The 20,114-nt window shown below is 40.9% G+C and overlaps 1 protein-coding gene across 2 annotated transcripts in view; it reads right to left on the bottom strand.

The window, feature by feature from the left end:
• PFDN1 (prefoldin subunit 1) overlaps positions 1 to 20,114 on the bottom strand; it is a 146,346-nt gene that overhangs the window by 49,316 nt on the left and 76,916 nt on the right. The window lies entirely within an intron of this gene.

The raw sequence follows: 20,114 nt of genomic DNA, 5'->3' as shown, positions 1-20,114 counted from the left end.
GAAGGCTAATGATAAGGGCAAACATGACATTTTCCATAAAACATGGAGTCCCTGGATTACTTTTAGAACCCAAACGGCCATGGAAGCATGGCTACAGGCTACCGACTCCGCACTCTAAAACTCAACTCCAGGGTCTAAGGCGTCTCTCTACTTCCCCCCCCCCCCCTTGTACCCACTACCCTTTCTATCTTACCCCCTATGTCTTGTGTCACTATGTTGTCTGTACTATGTTAATTGAGTTATTGTCCATGGTTTCTTTTGTTCTGGACGTTGCCAGTTTTTTCCTGATTTCCCTGTTCCAATACATTCAATTTCATTATGCACTTAATCCTGTCATACTAAGCATTCAACATAATGATACCACTACTCTTGAAATGCTTGTCACAATTTACTCTACTTGTTAATGTGCATATTAAATAAAATCGTTATTGAACCATAAAATATTATAGCCTATAAAAAGGGCCAATGAGGAAACTAAAATCCTGGCAGCTGCAGGCCACTCTGGGCCTCACTGTGCGCCCATAAAACAAGTTATGGCCACATGTAGGGGGTCTCTGTTCTTTGGGAGATAATGCATAAAAAAACTGTGAGATGGGTTTTCTCTTTTTACCTTTTGGAAATGTGTAAATTTTAGGGCTAATTAAACATATAACGAACAAAATTTGACCATTCTTAAATTTCACCTCCATTTGGATTTAATTACTATGAAGACTTCAAGGGGTTAACAATCTTCCTAAAAGCTGTTTCTGATAGTTTGAGGGGTGTAGAATTGAAAATGGTTGATTATGTAAGAGTTTTTTTTAATGCTAAATATTTAAAACTTCAGACAAAACAGTATATCCCCAAAATAGTCAATTTTGAAAATACGGAAAATAGATTTTCATATTGTATGCCGCGTGACATCAAAATAAATTATCCAGACATTTCAGAAATTATGAAAATGTTATTCAGCAACCTTTTTAGGTGGTAAATCGATCTGCCTGAAAGTGCAATGATTTCGAAAATGGAAAATTTTGCAGACTGGGATGGTTCACGTGGAGCTGCATACAAAATTGTGGAAGCTGCAGCTCTAGGCTCGAGTCTCCAGACTCGCACTATGTGCCAGGCAGTAGGCCTGAGGCACTGGAAGTTCCTAGGATTGACGGCTGAGGCAGCTCCTCAAACTCACTGAAGAATCGACCATGTGCTGCCCACCCAGCAGGGGTTTATATAACCCTGGTCAGGTGATAGCACCTCTCCAATCACACTCCAGCTTTCAAAGCAGATAGATCATTGGCTAATTACATATACCAGTTAACCGTTCTCCTAGCATTCTCTTCTTGATGAGTTTCGCAGGCTTAATAGATAGCGCCCCTCTCCATGTCAGGATCTATTTGCAACTACCCCCATGCCTATGTGTTAGCAGGGGTTTTGCATATGTATATTGTAGTGAAACTTCCTTTACAAAGTTATGAGATAAAGAAAACAAAATATTCTTACTATAAGAAAAAGAGAGGCATCTTATATACCATTAATATCAAGCCATTCTATTTGATTTTTTTTTTGTATCATGCTTTTATTAAAAAAAAGAAAAGCATATGCAATACACTCAAAATACTGTTCTCAACAAATTGTGCAAACAACCCCTAGAGCATGCGGGCGTGGGGGTACAGAGAAGGTTTCACATTACACAATGTACTCAAATATTGAAAAATAAATTCAATTGTATGCATCAGTATAACATAACAGCAAAGACTTAAAGGACATGTCATGAGGTCTCTATCACTATTTCTGTCAACTCTACCTGTTGAAGCAGCTCACAAGGATCCCATCCCAGCCTTTATCTAGTTAATTCATACATTAATCATTATAAAATCATGTATTCTTTATTATGTAAAATGAGGCTGGTCACATGGTCAGAGGCAGTGATGTCACGCCTGTTCCCCCTCCCCTCTCCTCCCCCATGTCTGTGTGTAATGTATAGTAATCAAAGAATTCTGAGTTGCACACTTAACCCTTTTGGGAGCTACCTCACAGTCACGGATCGATCCCACGTCCAACAAATAGTAAAAATAAAAACAGTCTGACTGGAGCTCCTTTTATGTCTTCTTGTATATCCTTTAGCGAATCCAGAATTTCGTTCCACTTTCCCTCTTGGAAAGCGATATTTGGATGAGGATAGACCACTGTTCAGACAGTCCAGCTGTGTTTTCTTATATCTTGTAACCACTCTACAGCTACTACAGAAAAGATTTAAGCAGCAATAGTGCAGTATGTTCAAACAGATAAAACATACTCACAAAAGAAAAGTAAAAAATGTGCATATAAAATCCACCATGCGGACGCCACCATGCGAACTAGCGAGACTGGCGTCCGCATGGTGGATTTTATATGTGCATTTTTTACTTTTCCTTTGTATATTTTATCTGAATAAATTTTAATCTGCTTGAACATACTGCACTATTGCTGCTTAAATCTTTTCTGTAGTAGCCCTACATTTATTGATATAAGAAAACGCAGCTGGACTGTCTGAACAGTGGTCTATCCTCATCCAAATATCGCTTGTGTGGAACTGCACTAGTAAAGTTTCCAAGAGGGAAAGTGGAACGAAATTCTGGATTCGCTAAAGGATATACAAGAATGTATAGTAATGCTAGTGTGTGTGCTGCATCTGCTGACATGCTACATCCTCCTGACACACAGAGACACAGACATCAGCTACACATGTTCTGCTATAACATGGCTGCCTGGAGCTGTTTTATCTTTCACATGCACACACACACAGGCTGTCAGGCATTATACAGGCAGTCAGTCATGCACTGGAGGTGTGGCTGTGCCTCCCACTCATGAATAAGCTGGACAGCTTGAATATGCCAATGACTCATAGGACATTTCACAGGTCATTTGCATACAGCTTTAGGACCTCATTGCTTAGGTTTACAGGCATGTAGAGGGACAATAAAGGGATGGAGGCGATGCTCTCTAATGGCAGTTTATGAAAATCTATTTAGATTAGGGGGGTTATTTTGTAGTACGGGTTCTCTTTAATCTTACAATAAGGGTTTTAACTGACAGTAGGGTGGCCCTGGTGTAGTAAGATGTTAACACAATACATAATTTCTTGTCTGTATTCAAGGCACATCTGAAACCAGGGTTTGCATATAACCCTATGTAGCAGCGAAATCTCCGAGAGATCAGCGCTGGATGGAACCCTGGTAGATTTCCACTGGTGTGGTATCAATATCCTTGCAGCCATCAACAGAAACCCCAGTAGTGATCATTTAGACTTGTGGCTTGCGGTCAGGAGCATGTTCAACAAAAGTGTAACGGGGGTCATCATTTAGTTTAATGCCTCTTAGGGTCAAGATAAGATTAATGACCATGGACCAGTGGGGCCTCAACAAGGGGCATATCCATCATATGCGAGTCATAGTTCCTGGAGATTTTCTGCAGCGCCAGCACTCATTGGGGCATGAGGGGTAGATTCTGCTAAGTTTTGCAGGGGTCTAGTACCAGCGTGATAATATTTTAAAGTTCGTTTCCTGAGCCCTGCCTGAAAGAGATAGCTCAACTCGAAGGATTTGGACCATTCCTCGTCAGTGAAAGATTTACCAAACTCAAGCTCCCACATTTTAACATAAGGCAAGTCAGACAACGCCCATTTGTCCAGTAACAGGTCATATATTGCAGCGATTGAGTGGGGAAATCGATGTCTGTGATGTGCACAGCTGTTCAAAAGGAGTCAGGGCTTTGTAATCCTTTGAAATCTGGCAAACCTGTGTAGGCAAGACTGTTTTCCTCATATGCTGTGAAAGATGGTTTAACCTGGGAGCTTTCATCAGGCATAATAAAGCGGATTCCTTTTTTTACTCGGATCTCCGCGTCAGTCTCATGCACAGCGCCATCCTAACCATTCTCTCGGGTAGTGGTAATATGCTGTGAAAGGGAATGGGGAGTTTGGGGTGGTCGGAAAGTGGTCGAGGGCGGTGGGAGGTTGTAGAGTGATCGATAATAATCAGTGAAGGCCTCAGCAATTTCCTCAGTTTTGTGCATTTGAATACCGGTTTGTGATTTGTTGGAAGTGAATGCCCTGGCGTCGTGTAAAGCCCTCGCAATTAGTCTTCCTGGCTTGTTACCCCACTCATATAACAAGCTGGAGAAGAGGTGTTCGGCCTCCAGTAAGGCATTAAATTCCTGCCGAGTGGCAGTGAGTTTTCTCAGGGTGGCCATCTGGAGTGTTCTTTTATGTTGAGCTTCCAATCTCTGGAGAGAAGACAAAAGAGACACAATCTTATTCCCCTTTTCACGTTTCAAATGGCACCATGCTTCATAAGAAGCCCCCTGAGCCTGCACTTCATAGCCTCCCATTTCAGGGCTTCAGAAGAAAAGACATGGCTCTGGTCAGCATTAAAGGATATTAAAGTTTGTTTACGGTCTTCTAAGCATAACCTGTCCGTCAATAAGGACTTATTCAGTCTCCAGTTGAATGGACCCCGTTTATGTTAATATAGGCCCAGTGTGCAGGAAATGGGGGCATGATCAGAGATAAATGGACCCTTTGGACTTGTGAAAGGAGGTGGTGCTGAACGAAGATAAAGTCAATCAATATAGGTGGTATGTACCATGGACAGGAAGGAATAGCCTCTGTCGGGCGATTTAAATCTCCATACATCACACAACTGCAAGGCATTTTTGATTGTTTCATTTGTTGTAAAATTCAAAACAGGGAGGCAGCACTCCGTGAAATATGGGCAGTGGGCAGATGCAAAGTTTCAGCTGTCTCTATGCAGCCATTTTCAAGCATAATTAGTGGTAGTACAAGGCGGGTTTATATCCCCCACAGGATGTGACATCATCAATCAATTTACAATGAGTGTGATAATATACAACAAATTCATATTGGGCATAAATAAATTCATATCGCTCCCGTTTTCCCACTTCCAAGATGGCCGCTACCCAGTCTGGACACTCTCGCGAGAGTAGAGGCGTCCCTGTGTGAGTGACGTTGCTGTGTGACATGATGCCTTCTGGGCATTCCGCGACACGATCGCGCCGTCCCAGCTAGTCCCCCCCCGGGAGCCTTACGTGATCCTAACCGAGGTACGCCCCGAGTCCTGATGTGTGGGTCTTAGACTATGTGTGCCGCTATTTAAATGTCTTTTTCTTCCTTTAGCTGTATCTTTTGTTGTCCTGGTTACCTAGGCAACTTGCAGGACATGCGCCATTGGTTCACTTATTTAGGCATGACGGAGCCTCGGGCTGATTGTCTGACGGCAATAATGTAAATATTTTAATTATGTATTCACTTTTGATTCATTTTAACACTTTATTACCACTGCCCAATATGAATTTATGTTGTATATTATCACACTCATTGTAAATTGATTGATAATGTCACATCCTGTGGGGGATATAAACCCGCCTTGTACTACCACTATGCTTGAAAATGGCTGCAGAGACAGCTGAAACGTTGCATCTGCCCACTGGCGAAATAAAACACTCAATATTTCACGGAGTGCTGCCTCCCTGTTTTGAATTTTGGCTATTCATGGGATTTGAGCCGGATCCTTGCGAAGCTTGCACCCACGAATTTTAATTCGCTTTTCATTGTGCTGCTCCCCCTACTTCTTTTCTTTAAGGTTTCATTTGTTGTAAGATATAGAGGATTTCCCCAGTGAGGTATCAAGTGCCAGAAACAAGAGAAGCTGAACAGTTAGCTAAGCCAAGTCATAGTTAGCTAAGCCATATTCAGTTATGGAAGCAAATCATGTTGCTTGCACATGTTGGTAGCACCACTCGGCGGTCAATGGAGAGCAGATCCTTCTATATCAAGAACAATCTGCCATAAGCAGGGAAAACGTGGATCAGGACATTCTCACCCATCCTTGTGAAATAGCCGAATACAATCAGTCTTCTTGGCGTCCTTCAGTGGAGAGACATTGGTGCACGTGGGGCCTGGGCGATGCTCCGATCTGGACCCGCATAGTATTCCACGAAGAGGCCCCTTGGTTGGAACGAAACGTTGTTAGATTCGTAGAGTCTCAGTCCGGTAGTGATAGAGGTGGTAGGTTTAACTCTCTGAGAAAGGCTGGGAGATCTTCCTGATGTCAGGGTTGCCTGGGTTTCACCACAGCGGGAATATAGAGCAAAGTGGAATCCCCACCTGTAGGAGATGCCCTTTTCCTGGAGATGTGTGAGGAGCGGTCTTAATATTGCCTGCTTTCGCAGTGTGCGTCTGGTTAGGTCTGGAAACAGGCTGCTCTTAGCAGCATCAAAGAACAGTTTTCCCTTGACTCTTGCTCTCTAAGACTGTAAAAATTAATCCTGCATATCACATGTCTCTCTGTCTTGTGGGATCAGCACTACAAGCTCTTCGTGCCCTATGCGCCCGATCAATTTCTATGGGTGTGTCAACTGGGCGGTCAGGGAGCATATTAATTATTCCTGTGAGGGTGGCATCCAGATCAGGTTGGTGGTGTTGCTTCTGGAAGGCCTTGGAACCTTATTTTGTTGTGGAGGTTTCTGTCTTCGATGACATCAAGGTGTGCCACTAGGTGGCGCTGCTGTGCCCCCTGCCCAGTTTTTCCTGTAACACACCGACAACCGAAAATATCTCAGCCTTAAACCTTCCAAGATCTGCCACACTTTAATGCAAATTAGCTATGTCCTCTCGCACAACTTGAAAGTCTATCCCATGCCCCTTTCAATTCAAAGGCTAGATGGTCCATGTCGCTATTAGAAGGGAGAAGTGCAAAGAAGGGCTTGTAATGCAGGATGACCTCTTAAAGCAAGGGCAGCCTCTCCTGGAAGAGGAAGGTCTGGAGGCATAGTGGTGTGTGGCCCAGTTCCATCATGGGGGATAAAGCCTCCACAGGAGGATGTGAAATGTAGCCAAGGGTTGAGAAGGTAGGTGCTTCTGCGTTGAGTGGAGAGCCTGCCTCTGCCCCATCATCCCTGGGGCTGATCCTGCTTCCAGGCATCCCCTTAGAGCCCACTGGGCTAGCAGACATGGCAAGTTGCAGACAATGAGGAAAAGGGGGGGGGGGTGGACACACAGAGGTGTCCCGAGGGCGGATGCCCTGCATGGAGCTCACTTCAGTCGCGTCTGTCCGCCCCATTCTCTTAGTGTAATTAGTTAATCAACAAAATTAACTTTTTTTTACTAAACCTCTTTACTTCTTGAAAACGTTTCCTCTTAAGAGGAGTGGCTAAGAGAAGTCTGGATAAATTGAAATGTTATTTCCATTTACCTTCAATTCTACATCTTCACTCATCCTTCTGAGTATCTGTTGAAAATTTTTTTTCAAAATATATCAAAGGTTTTTCTCCTGCTGGGGGAGGTTTCCCTGGTATCCTGTGAGCACATTCATCAGAAAACTTGGATTCATGTTTTCTACCAATCCCTTTTCCTATCAAAGCCTGTACAAACGCTATTACATTATTTCCCTCTTCCTTTTCAGGTACTCCTGCTATTCTGAAGTTACTTCTCCTAGAACGGTCTTTCAAATCGATCAGTTCATCCTTTAAATTGCTATTTTCTTGAGATATCTCATCCAACATTGTTTTTTGCTCCAAATACTTAACCCCACCTACTTAATACTTAACCCCACCTGTCCAGTCATTTTTTAGAACACGTATGAGTAAAGAGAGAGAGAAAGTCCTAATCTTCTCAACCAAATATCCCAATGTATTAATCTTGGTCTTGTACCAACAAGAAGAGAGGTCTTTCATTGGGTACAGGGAATCACGTGGTACGGGACTCTCACATTATTGTAGGTGGTAATTGGTTAAAGCCGACACTCCCCTTTTTGGTTGACGGAGATGTGGTACGGAGAGAGTATAAAAGTGGGGTCTAAACATGCAATAACATGTTATGTTATATGTGTTACATGAATGAAGGCTTGAACAAGCGATAAGAGCATCGCTTGTTCAAACCAACCTGTTGAGAATATACCACAAGAAAAAAAGGAGCCACTCAGTTCTCAAATATAAAATTGTACAGAAAATCTATTCAATAATATTAACAAACGAATCGATTACAATGGATGTTTAATAGAAGAAATCCAATATTACTGGTCCGAGTTAGGTAAACCCCCGCATTACACTAAAGTATCCACCAAAGTCTCCGATGTACATAAATCCTAGACTGATATGCACTAATTAAGGTATATGCAGTTGGTGAAATTTCACCAACTGCATATACCTTAATTAGTAGTGCATATCAGTTTAGGATTTATGTACATCGGAGACTTCTCAGAGGCACTAATTTGGCTATTTGATATTCGTTTGGTGGATATACCCTATAGTGTAATGCAGGGGTTTAGCTAACGCGGACCAGTAATATTGGATTTCTTCCATTAAACATCCATTGTAATCGATCCGTTTTTTAATATTATTGAATAGATTTTCTGTACAATTTTATATTTGAGAACTGAGTGGCTCCTTTTTTTCTTGTGGTATTGAATGTGTTTAGGAGTAGTTCCGTATTTAGAAGGTGGAGGGCTTGATACCCGTTCCTATTATGTAGCATAATGAAGATTTTTTGATCAACCTGTTAAGAAGTAAAAAATTAAAGTTAAAAACACTTTGTTTTTATTAGAAAAACAATTAAATAAAGCCCCCTGAACATTCCCTATACATGTCTAATAAAAGTAAAACAAAAAAATGACTAAATAACCAAAAAACCCACATACAGTATTTGGTATTGCCTCGTCCGTAACAATCTGTACATTAACTCAGAAACATTATTGGACCCACTCGGAGAACGCCAAAAAGCAAAACAAAACAAATGTACACTTCAAAAAATCCCTTCAGAAAAATGTTCCAAAAAGTGATAAAAAAAAAAATAATAATGTGCGCCAAGATGGCACCAATGAAAAGGACAACTCAACATGTAAAAAATAAGCACTAAACCAGCTATGTCAACCAAAAAATATGCGGAGGTCTCCCGATAATCTCTCCCTCTGCTTCCATTGCCCGATTTGCTCGTACCTCGACAGGGGGAATACATGGTTCCCCGGCTCGGGGGGGGGGGGGCGGTTCAGGCATGAACGACGCAGCCGAGGTCACCAGCTGGACCTGCAAACAATGTACAGTTGACAACCTCTCCTGACTCTCAAGGAGACACGGAAGAGAGTACCCCGGTATCGCAGCTCATAGCAGCGGAACAACAGATGGAACTTCAGCTGCAGTCTAACCTGTCCACAGGTAACACAGAGCAGAATGTGTCTCTTGTGGAGTTGAAAACTATGTAGGAAGCTCTCCCAATCAAGAATGAACTACAGACACAGCTAAACCGGATTGGAAGAAAGATGCTTCGGTGAACTGGAGGTGGTAAGGGACTCCATGGCGTTAAACTCAGAGGCAATCAGCCTTCTCCAAAATGAATATACTGTGCATGATAGAGAATGTGCTGCCTTGCATACCCAGGTACAAAGGCTGTCCGATCTGATATTGCAGATGGATGATTTTGATAACAGAGGACGACGGAAAAATATTAAAATTAGGGGGATCCCAGAGTCTATATCGGCAGCACAATTGAAAGAGACCGCCGAATATATTTGAGATTGACCGTATACATCGGGTCTTGTATAGACATAATAGAGACTCAGACAATGCTGCACGGGATGTTTTGTGTCATCTCCACCATTTCCAACAAAAAGAAAACATTATCAGAAAAGCCTGGGAAAGGGGTTGTATCCCATTTGAAAATGCTCAGGTGTTTTTATTACCGGACATCTCTAAACGCTCGTTAGTGAAAAGGAAAATGCTGGGCTCACTCCTACAGAGGGCCAAAGAAGTGGGAGCTACCTAGAAATGGGGGTACCCTTTCTGTGTGACTTTGCGTAGAGACGGCCTGCGTTATATGATTCATACCCCAATAGACCCTGAGGGAGCCTACAGATTTCTTGGGATTGAGCCACTGGAGATCCCAGACAGGACACTATATTCATTACCCAATCTTAATGGAGCAAGAGCTAGGGGCCAGATACAGCGAGTGGAAGTAAAACATCTAACAAGTAGAGATACAATAAACAACCCGCAACCTGAAAGAAAATCAGTGGCACTACCTAGAACTGCCTGAGATGCTGGTTGCATGCTAGACTAATTTTTCTTTTTTTTTTTTTTCTCTTTTCATCTATTTTTCCCTCTCTAGCGAGGTTTCACTCATATTATGAAGATATATTCTACAATGGTATGTTTAAGGAGAGGTCAGGGGATTTTGCTGTGTGAATACCAACAAATTGTATATGATGTTCCCTCGCCTGTAGATTCACCTCCCGGGAGGTGGTAGTGGACGGTCTTACTCGTGTCTCTCCCGGCTCAGTGGGGAGTGACGCAGGACTCGTTGTGCGCAGATCCAGGGGGCAAGTATAGAGATGGTAATCCTTCCCTGATCTCCTCTGCTACCACCTTTTTTCTCACTCTCCCCTCTTTCTTCAATGGGGGTCTGGAAAAATTGTGGCTACACTAGGTATGGTTAGAGGAGGGAGGGGTGCGAGGTGGGTTGATGCACTGGAATAGGGTGTATGCATTCACAAAGACTAAGAAAGTCACTGAGTAACGGAAAATGTGTGTTGTAGGTATAAACTTGAATAAGGGGTTTGAAATCTCACTGTATAAGTTCAAAGAAGATGATATCCTTGTTTTTCACAATTATGCACGTTTTCTATTTGAGGTACTGAAAGTTTAAATTCTAGAGTGAAATGCATGCAGTGCTCCATGTCACTTGGATGGAGAATGGGGGCGATCAATGTAGAGTGTTAGGGTTGGGGTGGGTGGAGAGGAGGGGGGGGGTGCGACATTGAAGTGACAATATTTGTATATAATAGATTGTGTGGTCAACTAAAGGCTATGGAATAGTATGTTATAGGTTCACAAATTGAATAAGGGTATATTTGAATATAATTGCACAATTGTATAGAATAAAAATGATTTTTTTTTCTCATTATTCACGTTTATTTAAGGGGTCTCCATAAATAGGAGGTGATGAAGAATGAGAGCTCCTATTTTGATGTCGGACACAAAGTATATAGTAGTAAAAATATAATAGGGGTAATTGATTAGGGCAGTGGTGGCGAACCTATGGCACTGGTGCCAGAGGCGGCACTCGGAGCCCTCTCTGTGGGCACCCAGGCCATCACCCCAGCATGAAGTTCACCAAACAGGACTCAAAGAATCTTCCTACAGAATCTTCCTACAATGATAGGCAAATTTGCCCTCCTCTTTTAAACTGCTTTGGTGTCTTTAGGAGGCTGAACGATTGAAAGTTGTCAAAAAACATTACTGCTTAAATTGCTGTGCTGGCACTTTGCAATAAATAAGTGGCTTTTGGTTGAAGTTTGGGCACTCAGGCTCTAAAAGGTTCGCCATCACTGGATTAGGGTAAGGTTTTTGTGTATCGATAGGGGGGTACATAAGATAGGTGAAGGGATAATAGATAGGTTAAATAACTAGTGGGGGGGTCTGGAGGAGAGGGGAGGGAGAGGGAGAGAAGGAGAGGAGAAAGGTGAGAGTACAAAGATCCTAAAAATACAATCTGTGGTTTCAGCGAATAAAATATATAAGATGCTCCCTTTACATATCCATTTATAGGCTTTCTAGATAGAAAGGTCATAAAACTAGGGTTGGTTGCCTCAGAGAGGGGAGGGAAGAGAGAAAAGAGAAAAGGAAAACCTAATTTTTTTTTTCCTTCCACTGTTTGTGTCAATAGATATTGCATAGATTTGTTAATCGTTAAATAATATTTTGGGACCTCTAGAGGCGGTGGTCTTGGAAATTTTTAAATAAATATGTAAATAAACCAATAGATATTTTTTTTAAATTATTCCTCTCTAATAGGTTAGGTGAGATGCATCCCCATTGCTGGAGCCACTATTAAACGACTTTTAGGTGCTACCTACCTATCTGGAACTGGCTGAGGCCTAGAGAGGTACGGGAAGGGGAGCCCCTATAGGGTGGATTTTGCTACACAGGGTATATGGGAATAACTATTTTTTTCTTTTAAGAAGGGTTTTTTTCTTTTTCTTTTCTCCCTCCCTCTCTCTACTACATAAGGGTCTTCTTTTATTCAGGTTTAGATACAGTGGTTCTCCATGAAAAAAATGGATCAGCTACACTTCGTATCGCTAAATGCGAAGGGGTTAAACATACCTGAAAAAAGAATCTCTTTGCTTCGTTTACTTAAAAAACAAAAAGCCTCTATAGCATTCATTCAAGAAACTCACTTTCGGGAAAATCAAATCCCCAGACTGTATGATAGAAACTATCCAATGGTATATCACAGTCCAGCCCCAGACTAAAACCAAAAGGACTTCTATTATCTTTGTTAAAAATACACCATGGGAACTAATAGATAGAAAGTCGGATGAGGAGGGGAGGTTTGTTTTCGTCAAGGGTAAAATAGCATCGGCCATATTTACATTTGGGTCAAACTATCTACCCAATAAAGGCCAAGCTAAGGCCCTTGAAGGGATCCTCCAGAAAATGGAGGAATTTATTCAAGGCACTTTGATCCTTGGGGGACCTGAATATGGTTTTAGATCCAAAACTAGACACATCAAGCAGCACATCGTCAGTTCCCCAGAGTGCAATACGAACAGCACAAAGGGCCTTACACTCTTTTCAGTTAATAGATACTTGGAGAATTCTCCACCCGAATGAGAAAGACTTCACTTTCTTTTCACATGTGCATAATGTCTATTCCCGAATCGATCATCTCTTTGTGCCACATTGCTCATTAACATATCTCATAGATGCAAAAATTTTCCCAATTACTTTTTCAGATCACGTCTTGATATCTATTACTCTATCTCTTCCACCCTCTCAAGCTAGAAGCTGGGACTGGAAATTAAACGAGAGCCTGCTAGATGATGCTGCAATTATTGATGAACTTTCAATGAAAATGGAAAATTTCTTTGAGCAGAATGACACACCAGATATCACTAAACAATGGTTATGGGAAGCCCATAAAAATCACATCAGGGGCATGCTGATAGAAATAGGGGCGCGTATTAAGAAAAAACATAAATCGCAGGCAAATGATCTAGCAAAACAAATCCAACAAATAGAAAAAAAATACATAAAAAGGACAACATATCAGAACTTGGGTACGCACCTGTGTCAACTCAGAGAACAGTATAAAACTCTGGTATTTAGTAAGGCAAAGGCTATCCTGCAGAAGTGTACCCGACATTTCTATGAGTTTGGGAACAAACCAGGAAAAACCTTAGCCAGGGCCCTAAAGAACCAGAGAAATAGGACATATATTCCAAAAATCACAAATGCGCAGAATCAACTAGTAACACTGCCCACCCAAATTCTGGAAGTATTCTCTAAATACTATGCCGACCTGTATAACATCAAGGAGAGAGAAAACTCCCCAATATTAAAAACAAATAATGAAATATCTAGAAGACTCAGGGATGCCCAGGATCCCTGGAGGAGCGATTGAAGAGTTGAATAGACCTATAACAGCACAAGAACTGCAGAAATCTATTGCTTCATCTCCAGCAGAAAAAGCTCCAGGGCCTGATGGGTTTACAATAAAATACTATAAAATCTATCTCGTGCAGCTCCAAAATAGATTTTTAAAGACATTTAATACAGTCCAGCCAAATACCACCTTACCCCCTGGGCTCCTGAGAGCACATATCTCTGTACTCCATAAAGAAGGCAAAGACCCAAATTTTTGCAAACTATAGGCCCATCTCCCTTTTAAATGCAGATTTGAAACTATTTGCTAAGAGTCTGGCTTCACGACTCTCTCCATACCTACTACATATAATACATAAAGACCAAATTGGCTTTATGCATACTAGGGAAGCCAGAGAGGGGACAATTAGAGCAATAAATGTGATCCATGAGATTAAAAGAGAGGGCATCTCTGCAGATGCAGAAAAAGCATTTGACAGGATTCGCTGGGATTTTATCAACGGCACCTTGAACTATGTGGGGCTGGGGCCAGGAATGCAAACCTGGATTGGTGTATATATGGAAATCCAACTGCAGCGTTTAAGGTAAACGGGGTGTTGTCTGAGTATTTTAACATAGTGAATGGAACAAGGCAGGGATGCCCCCCTCTCTCCTCTCATATTCGCCCTGGTCATGGAGCCTCTCTTGAGCATGGTCAGGGCGAATGTAAACATTAAGGGTATCAAAGTTGGACAAAAAGGATCATAAAGTCTCTGCTTACGCAGATGACTTATTATTCTTTATAGCCAGACCGAACATCTGGAAGCCTGAGAAGAAAGACGACGGCGCGGAAGCCTGAAGACGAACCGCGCAGATATCGGGGGAGCAGCGCTGCACATCGGGGCCACCGGAGGGTGAGTACATAAGTTTATTTTTTTTTTTAATGCTGGGCTGGGCTGTAGTCTACTGGGGGCAGGCTGTAGTCTACTGGGGGCAGGCTGTAGTCTACTGGGGGCAGGCTGTAGACTGCTGGGGGCAAGCTGGGCTGCCTGTATACTGCTGGGGGCAAGCTAGGCTGGCTGTATACTATAAGGGGCTGGTTGGCTATATACTGGGCATTTCCCACCCTCGGCTTATACTCGAGTCAATAGGTTTTCCCAGTTTTTGGTGGTAAAATTAGGGGTCTCGGCTTATACTCGGGTCGGCTTATACTCGAGTATATACGATATTACCAAGGATCTTATACCTTTTTCAGGCTATTCCGAAAAAATATCCCTAGATAATTTTTTAAGAAATTGGCATCATATTTTCTCATTTATATGGAGAGGGAAGAAGGCCAGGTGGAAATGGAAGAGCGCGTAACCTTGATTCCTTTCAAGAGCGCCCCATGGATACCTCTTCTACCTTTGTGGGACTTTAGTCATCCTACTATATCACCAACCTTAAAGATATGTAGTAATATTTACAAGGTAGTGTTTTATCTCCACTATCATCACCAATTTTCCCCATCTTGAATAATCCTAAATTTTATCCAGGGAATAGAGATAGGGTATTCAGAGAATGGGCACAGCACGGAAGGACATGTGCTAGAGATTTTATAAAAGAGAACTCATGGTGGACACTAAAGGACTTAATAACACAAGAGGTTCCTAGCCAGCTGGGTTACTGGAGAGCAATTCAGTTACATCATTTCCTGAACTCCTTACCCCCAGCCAGTTATTTTATCAGAGAATTAACAGCCTTTGAGAAAAGATGTTTAGGGGAAGGACATATAGCCCATTCTCTATCAGTGATATACACACAATTAAGTCTCAAAAGAGGATGGAGGAAGGTCAAGATATATAGAGAAATGGGAAAGAGATCTCGGTATAAACATATCAAAACAACAAGAAAAGTGTATATAGAAAATGGTTCATGGCTCCTCAATAGCCTCCAATGCTCAGGAATTGGGGTTTAAGCTATTATCAAGGTGGTATCATGTACCTGAGGTGTTGAATAAGATGTACCCATTGATCTCAGCAATGTGCTGGAGATGAGGTTGGGAAAGCGGCTCCTTGATTCACATATTTTGGGAATGTCCGAAAATTCGTCCCTTATGGACGACAGTGGGACGAGTGATTAAACAATGAGGTGAGCAAGATCTGGAACTAGATAAACTAATTTGCATGTTTCATGTGTCAAAGCTTCCATTTAAAAAGGTAAAGGTCCTCAATTGTAGGCCCTTTAGTTAATGCAACCAGAGCATGCATAACTTCAAACTGGAAGAACACTTGCGGTGTTCAAGGAATGCAAGGAATGAGTACAGAGAGTTGAAGAGATGAGGATGGAGGAGCTAACAGCTTATATGAAAGGAAAGTATATGCTTTACCAGAAGACCTAGGAAAATTGGATAGTATTTCAGAAAACAGAATATAGGAATCTTCTTGAGGCATAATACCCCTAAGAAGGGATATAGAAAAAGAGAAGGAGATATTTTTTATTTCCTGCTCTTTTTCTATTGTTGGGATGAGAGATTGCCGGGGGGGAATTTTTTTTCCCTTTCTTCTTTTCTTCCCTTTTTTACAGGGTTTGCACAAATGGGGGGTGGGGTGGTGGAAGGAATTGTATATATACATATGGATTGTGTTGGTGTTGTTGAAGCATATGTAAACGTTAAAGAACAATCTTCTAAATAAAGAAATTTAAAAAAAAACTATATGAGGGATCCGTAATCGTAGTGATCTATAGAATAAAGAATATAATATTTTTAGTGTACTTTGCACGATCCCCAAAGAATACAAAAAGTAATTAAACCAAAATTGACACATTTTCTTTTCCTCTTTACATGAGTTAATAAGTTATCTCATCAATAAGGTAATGACCCACTTAAATGAAGTATATGTAAAGTGCATCTCATGTCGCAAAATATAAGCTCTTATATGTCCAAATTACCAAAAAAATAAAAAGATTGTATTGCTAATAAAAAGTGACAATATCTGTTTTGAATGGCACAGCTTACCTCCATGCCCTGGCATGTGCCCATACAAGATGTTACCACCACATATGGCGTATTGTTATACTCTGGAGGGATTGGGTATCAAACTTTGTGGACCGTTTTGATATTTTTGCAACTGAGAATTTGTACATTTTAAAACACATTCATTTAGCCAAAAAAATGTTAATTTCAAATAGTTAATTTCAAATAATTTCAAATTTCAATGTTGCTTTAACCCCTGTAAAACAAAGGGTTAACCAACTTCATAAAAGTTGATTTACATATGTTGACGGGTGTAGTTTCTCTAATGGGGTAATTTATGGGGTTTTACTTTTAGTTAGGCCTCTTAAAGTGACTTGAAACCTGAGCAGGTCCCTCAATATCAGGATTTTGCATTTATGAAAATGTGAAAAATCGCACCTAACGTTCAAAGCCCCATTACATCTTACAAAAATGGGAGGATGCAAAAAAGTCCACATAAAAGTAGACATTCTGTGAATGTTAGTTATTAAGATTTTTCGCTGTTATGAATATGCATGGAAAAAGTAGAACATTTTGAACTTCAGAAATCGAGCATTTTTCCACATTTTTACCAAATATAATTTTCATAAATTTTCATAACGCAAAACATACCATCAAAATTTTTCAACTAACATGAAGCACAAATTGTCACGAGAAAACAACTTCAAAATCACTTGGATATGTTAAAATGTTCTAAAGTTATAACACTTATAATGATACATGTAAGATTTTTTTAAAAATGGGCCATGTCAGGAAGGCGAAAAGTGGTTTTGGCGTTAAGGGGTTAAACTAGCACAATACAGTGACCACATCTTTTTGTAGCCATACATTAAAAGTACACTAGTAGATTCGTAGAACATCTTTAGGATTTTGTTGAAGATACTGAATCGGGAAGTACAATCTGGATGAAGCTTTCTTGAGTGCCATGATACTTATAGGTATGGACCTGGCCAATGGCCTCTATCTTTAAATAAGATAGGATCATGGGCTGAAATTTGTTTATGACTATCCTATAGGTTTTTTCATCACCCTCTTGGATGCAGCCAACAATGACTGAATCATCCGAAAATTTCTCAAGGTGACAGGTGTCAGAGTGATTGCAAAAGCCAGAATTGTATTAAGTAAACAGTAATGGTACCTGTGGTGCTACTCGGGTACTGACCAAAGTTTTTGATTGTTCTTTGCCCATTTGGATGTATTGAGGCATTTCAGTTAGATAGTCATATATCCAGCTAGTGATAGACTGGTTAGTGTTCAGATTGGACAGTTTATGCCTCATTAAAACCGAGTTGATGGGATTGAATGCGCTTGAGAAGGTATGAGACTTTACAGATGTTTGGTACAATGTTTCAACAATGACTAAACACAAATAACAGGTAGTTCTCATTTGTCCTCGACTCTACTCATGCTACTCAATTCTAATACAAATCCACAGTTGATATCTAGGGCCAAAGCACCAATTTAATCCTAAAGCTGCTAATCAGACTTAGATTACTCTTCTCCTTCTTGCATATGCTTCTCTCTTCACATTGCTCGCCAGTCGTAGTCTCAGGAACTCTTTACAGCAATCATGCGTTTTCATCTCAGAGACAAACGTACAGCCTAGGTAGCTATCAGGGCAGAAGATCCAACACCCAAACACCAGTCTAGTGAAAAGGGTGCTTCAAAAGCTAAATTTTGCTTGTCCCTTCTCAGCCCTGCCTTGTCCCAAGCCTGTTGACCAGTGTTGGCGAACCTGAGGCACAGGTGCCAGAGGTGGCACTCAGAGCCCTTTCTGTGAGCACTCAGTCCATCGCCCCAATTTCACCCATAATAACCCGCAGAATAATTTTTGGGGTGTTTGTCTAAAGTGGTATATATATTAGGTATTGCATTAGATTTTGACCATCATGTTGGGAGTTAAGATGCTCACCACAACCGTAGATAAATTCTTTGAGGGGTCTAGTTTCCAAAATGGTATAATTTTCCAGAGGTTTCTATTGCACTGGTACCTCACGGGCCCTGCAAATATAACATGGCACTCCAAATCCAAACGTGTGAAAACGGACCTGCAAAAGCAAAAATTTCACTCCATTCCTTCTCTGCCCTGCTGTGTGCCCAACCTGTTAATTATTGGCACATGTGTGATATTGCCGTACTCGGGAGAACCGGCAGAATGATTTTTGGGGTGTTTGTCTATGGTTGAGTGTGGCATGGATTGAACACAATATATTAGGCACTAAAATGAAATTTTTGAGATAAAAATGCATTATTTACTCTGCACCATTTATTTTGTATTAGATTTTGGCCAGCATGTTGAATTTGTATGTAAGCCGAAACTGTATATTTTAGAATTATAGATCCAGACAAATTTTTTTTTGTAGTTTTCAAAATTTTTTGCTGTAATGGGACCAAGGATTATCAATAAACCTTCATTGCAGACACTTAAGCATCCAGAGAGCTTCACCAGAGATCACTGTGGGAAGAGGGGTCCGTCTTTAACTAGGGGTCGTCTGTAAGTCGCGTGTCTTTAAGTAGGGGACCACCTGTCCCCTACTATGTAATGTTGTGTAATAGGACTTACTATAATGTAACATCCAATAAAATCTGTTGTTGAACAAAGTGTGGGAGCTTACTGTATATACTTGAGTATAAGCCCAGTTTTTCAAGCATAAAAAATGTGCAGAAAAAAACTCCGCTTATACTATAAAAAAAAAAAAACTAACTCTGTACTTACCTTTCCGACATCCCTGGAAGTACTCTTCTCTTTTCCAGGGCTGCTGGCTATAATCAGTATATAGGCTAGGTTATGGGCTAGGAGGCTATATACCAAAGGGCATGGGCTGGCAGGCTACATACTAAGAGGCATGGGGTGGCAGGCTATATATTAAGGGGCATGGGAGGACTTGCAGGCTATATACGAAGGGGCATGGGCTGGCTATATCCTCTGGAGGGGGGGGGGGGGTTCTGGCTAGCCTTGCATTGGTCAAAGCCTCCAGCCAGTGTTTTTCCCACCCTAGGTTTGTCAATAGGTTTTCCCAGTTTTGTGTGATAAAATAAGGGACAACTGAGCTCTCAGGTGACTTTGAAAGGCCTAAATAATAGTAAAACCCCATAAATTACCTCACTATAGAAACTACACCCCTCCACGTATGCAAAACAACTTAGTTAAGTCTATTAACCCTTTAAGTTTCATATGGGCTAAAACAATATGTACCTGATTTTTAGAAACTTTTTTTTTTTTTTTACAAAATACATTAAAATTAGGCCAAAACTGACAGTTTCATAATGAATAAAATAATGAAGTGTTCTGCAAAGTTAGATATGCAATTTCTCCTGAGTGTAGCGATACCCCAATTTGTGGTGGTAAACTTCTGTATGGGCACACGGCTGGGTATAGATTGAAAGCAGCGCCATTCAGAGCAGATTTGTATTGTCACAATGTATAGACAATAAAATTAAATTTTTTTTGGTAATGTGGACATATGAGGGCTTACAATTTGCGGGGCAAGATACACTTGTATAAATAATTCATATTGAGTGTGTATAGTGTATAACAATAATCATCAATTTTTCATTTAGATTTTTAGCACATTTTTTTGCCCTGCTCACCGTAACGCAAAACAAATATTTAATCTTTATTCTCTGGTTCACTACGATTGCGTTGATACCTCATTTATTATAGTTCTCTTATCTTTGATCAATTTTACTGAGCAAAAGCAATATTGGAGAAAATCGCATTGTTTTT

The sequence above is a fragment of the Engystomops pustulosus genome, chromosome 4 (genome assembly GCF_040894005.1).
Source record: "Engystomops pustulosus chromosome 4, aEngPut4.maternal, whole genome shotgun sequence".
Taxonomy (NCBI): domain Eukaryota; kingdom Metazoa; phylum Chordata; class Amphibia; order Anura; family Leptodactylidae; genus Engystomops; species Engystomops pustulosus.
This window is presented reverse-complemented; position numbering and strand designations above follow the sequence as displayed.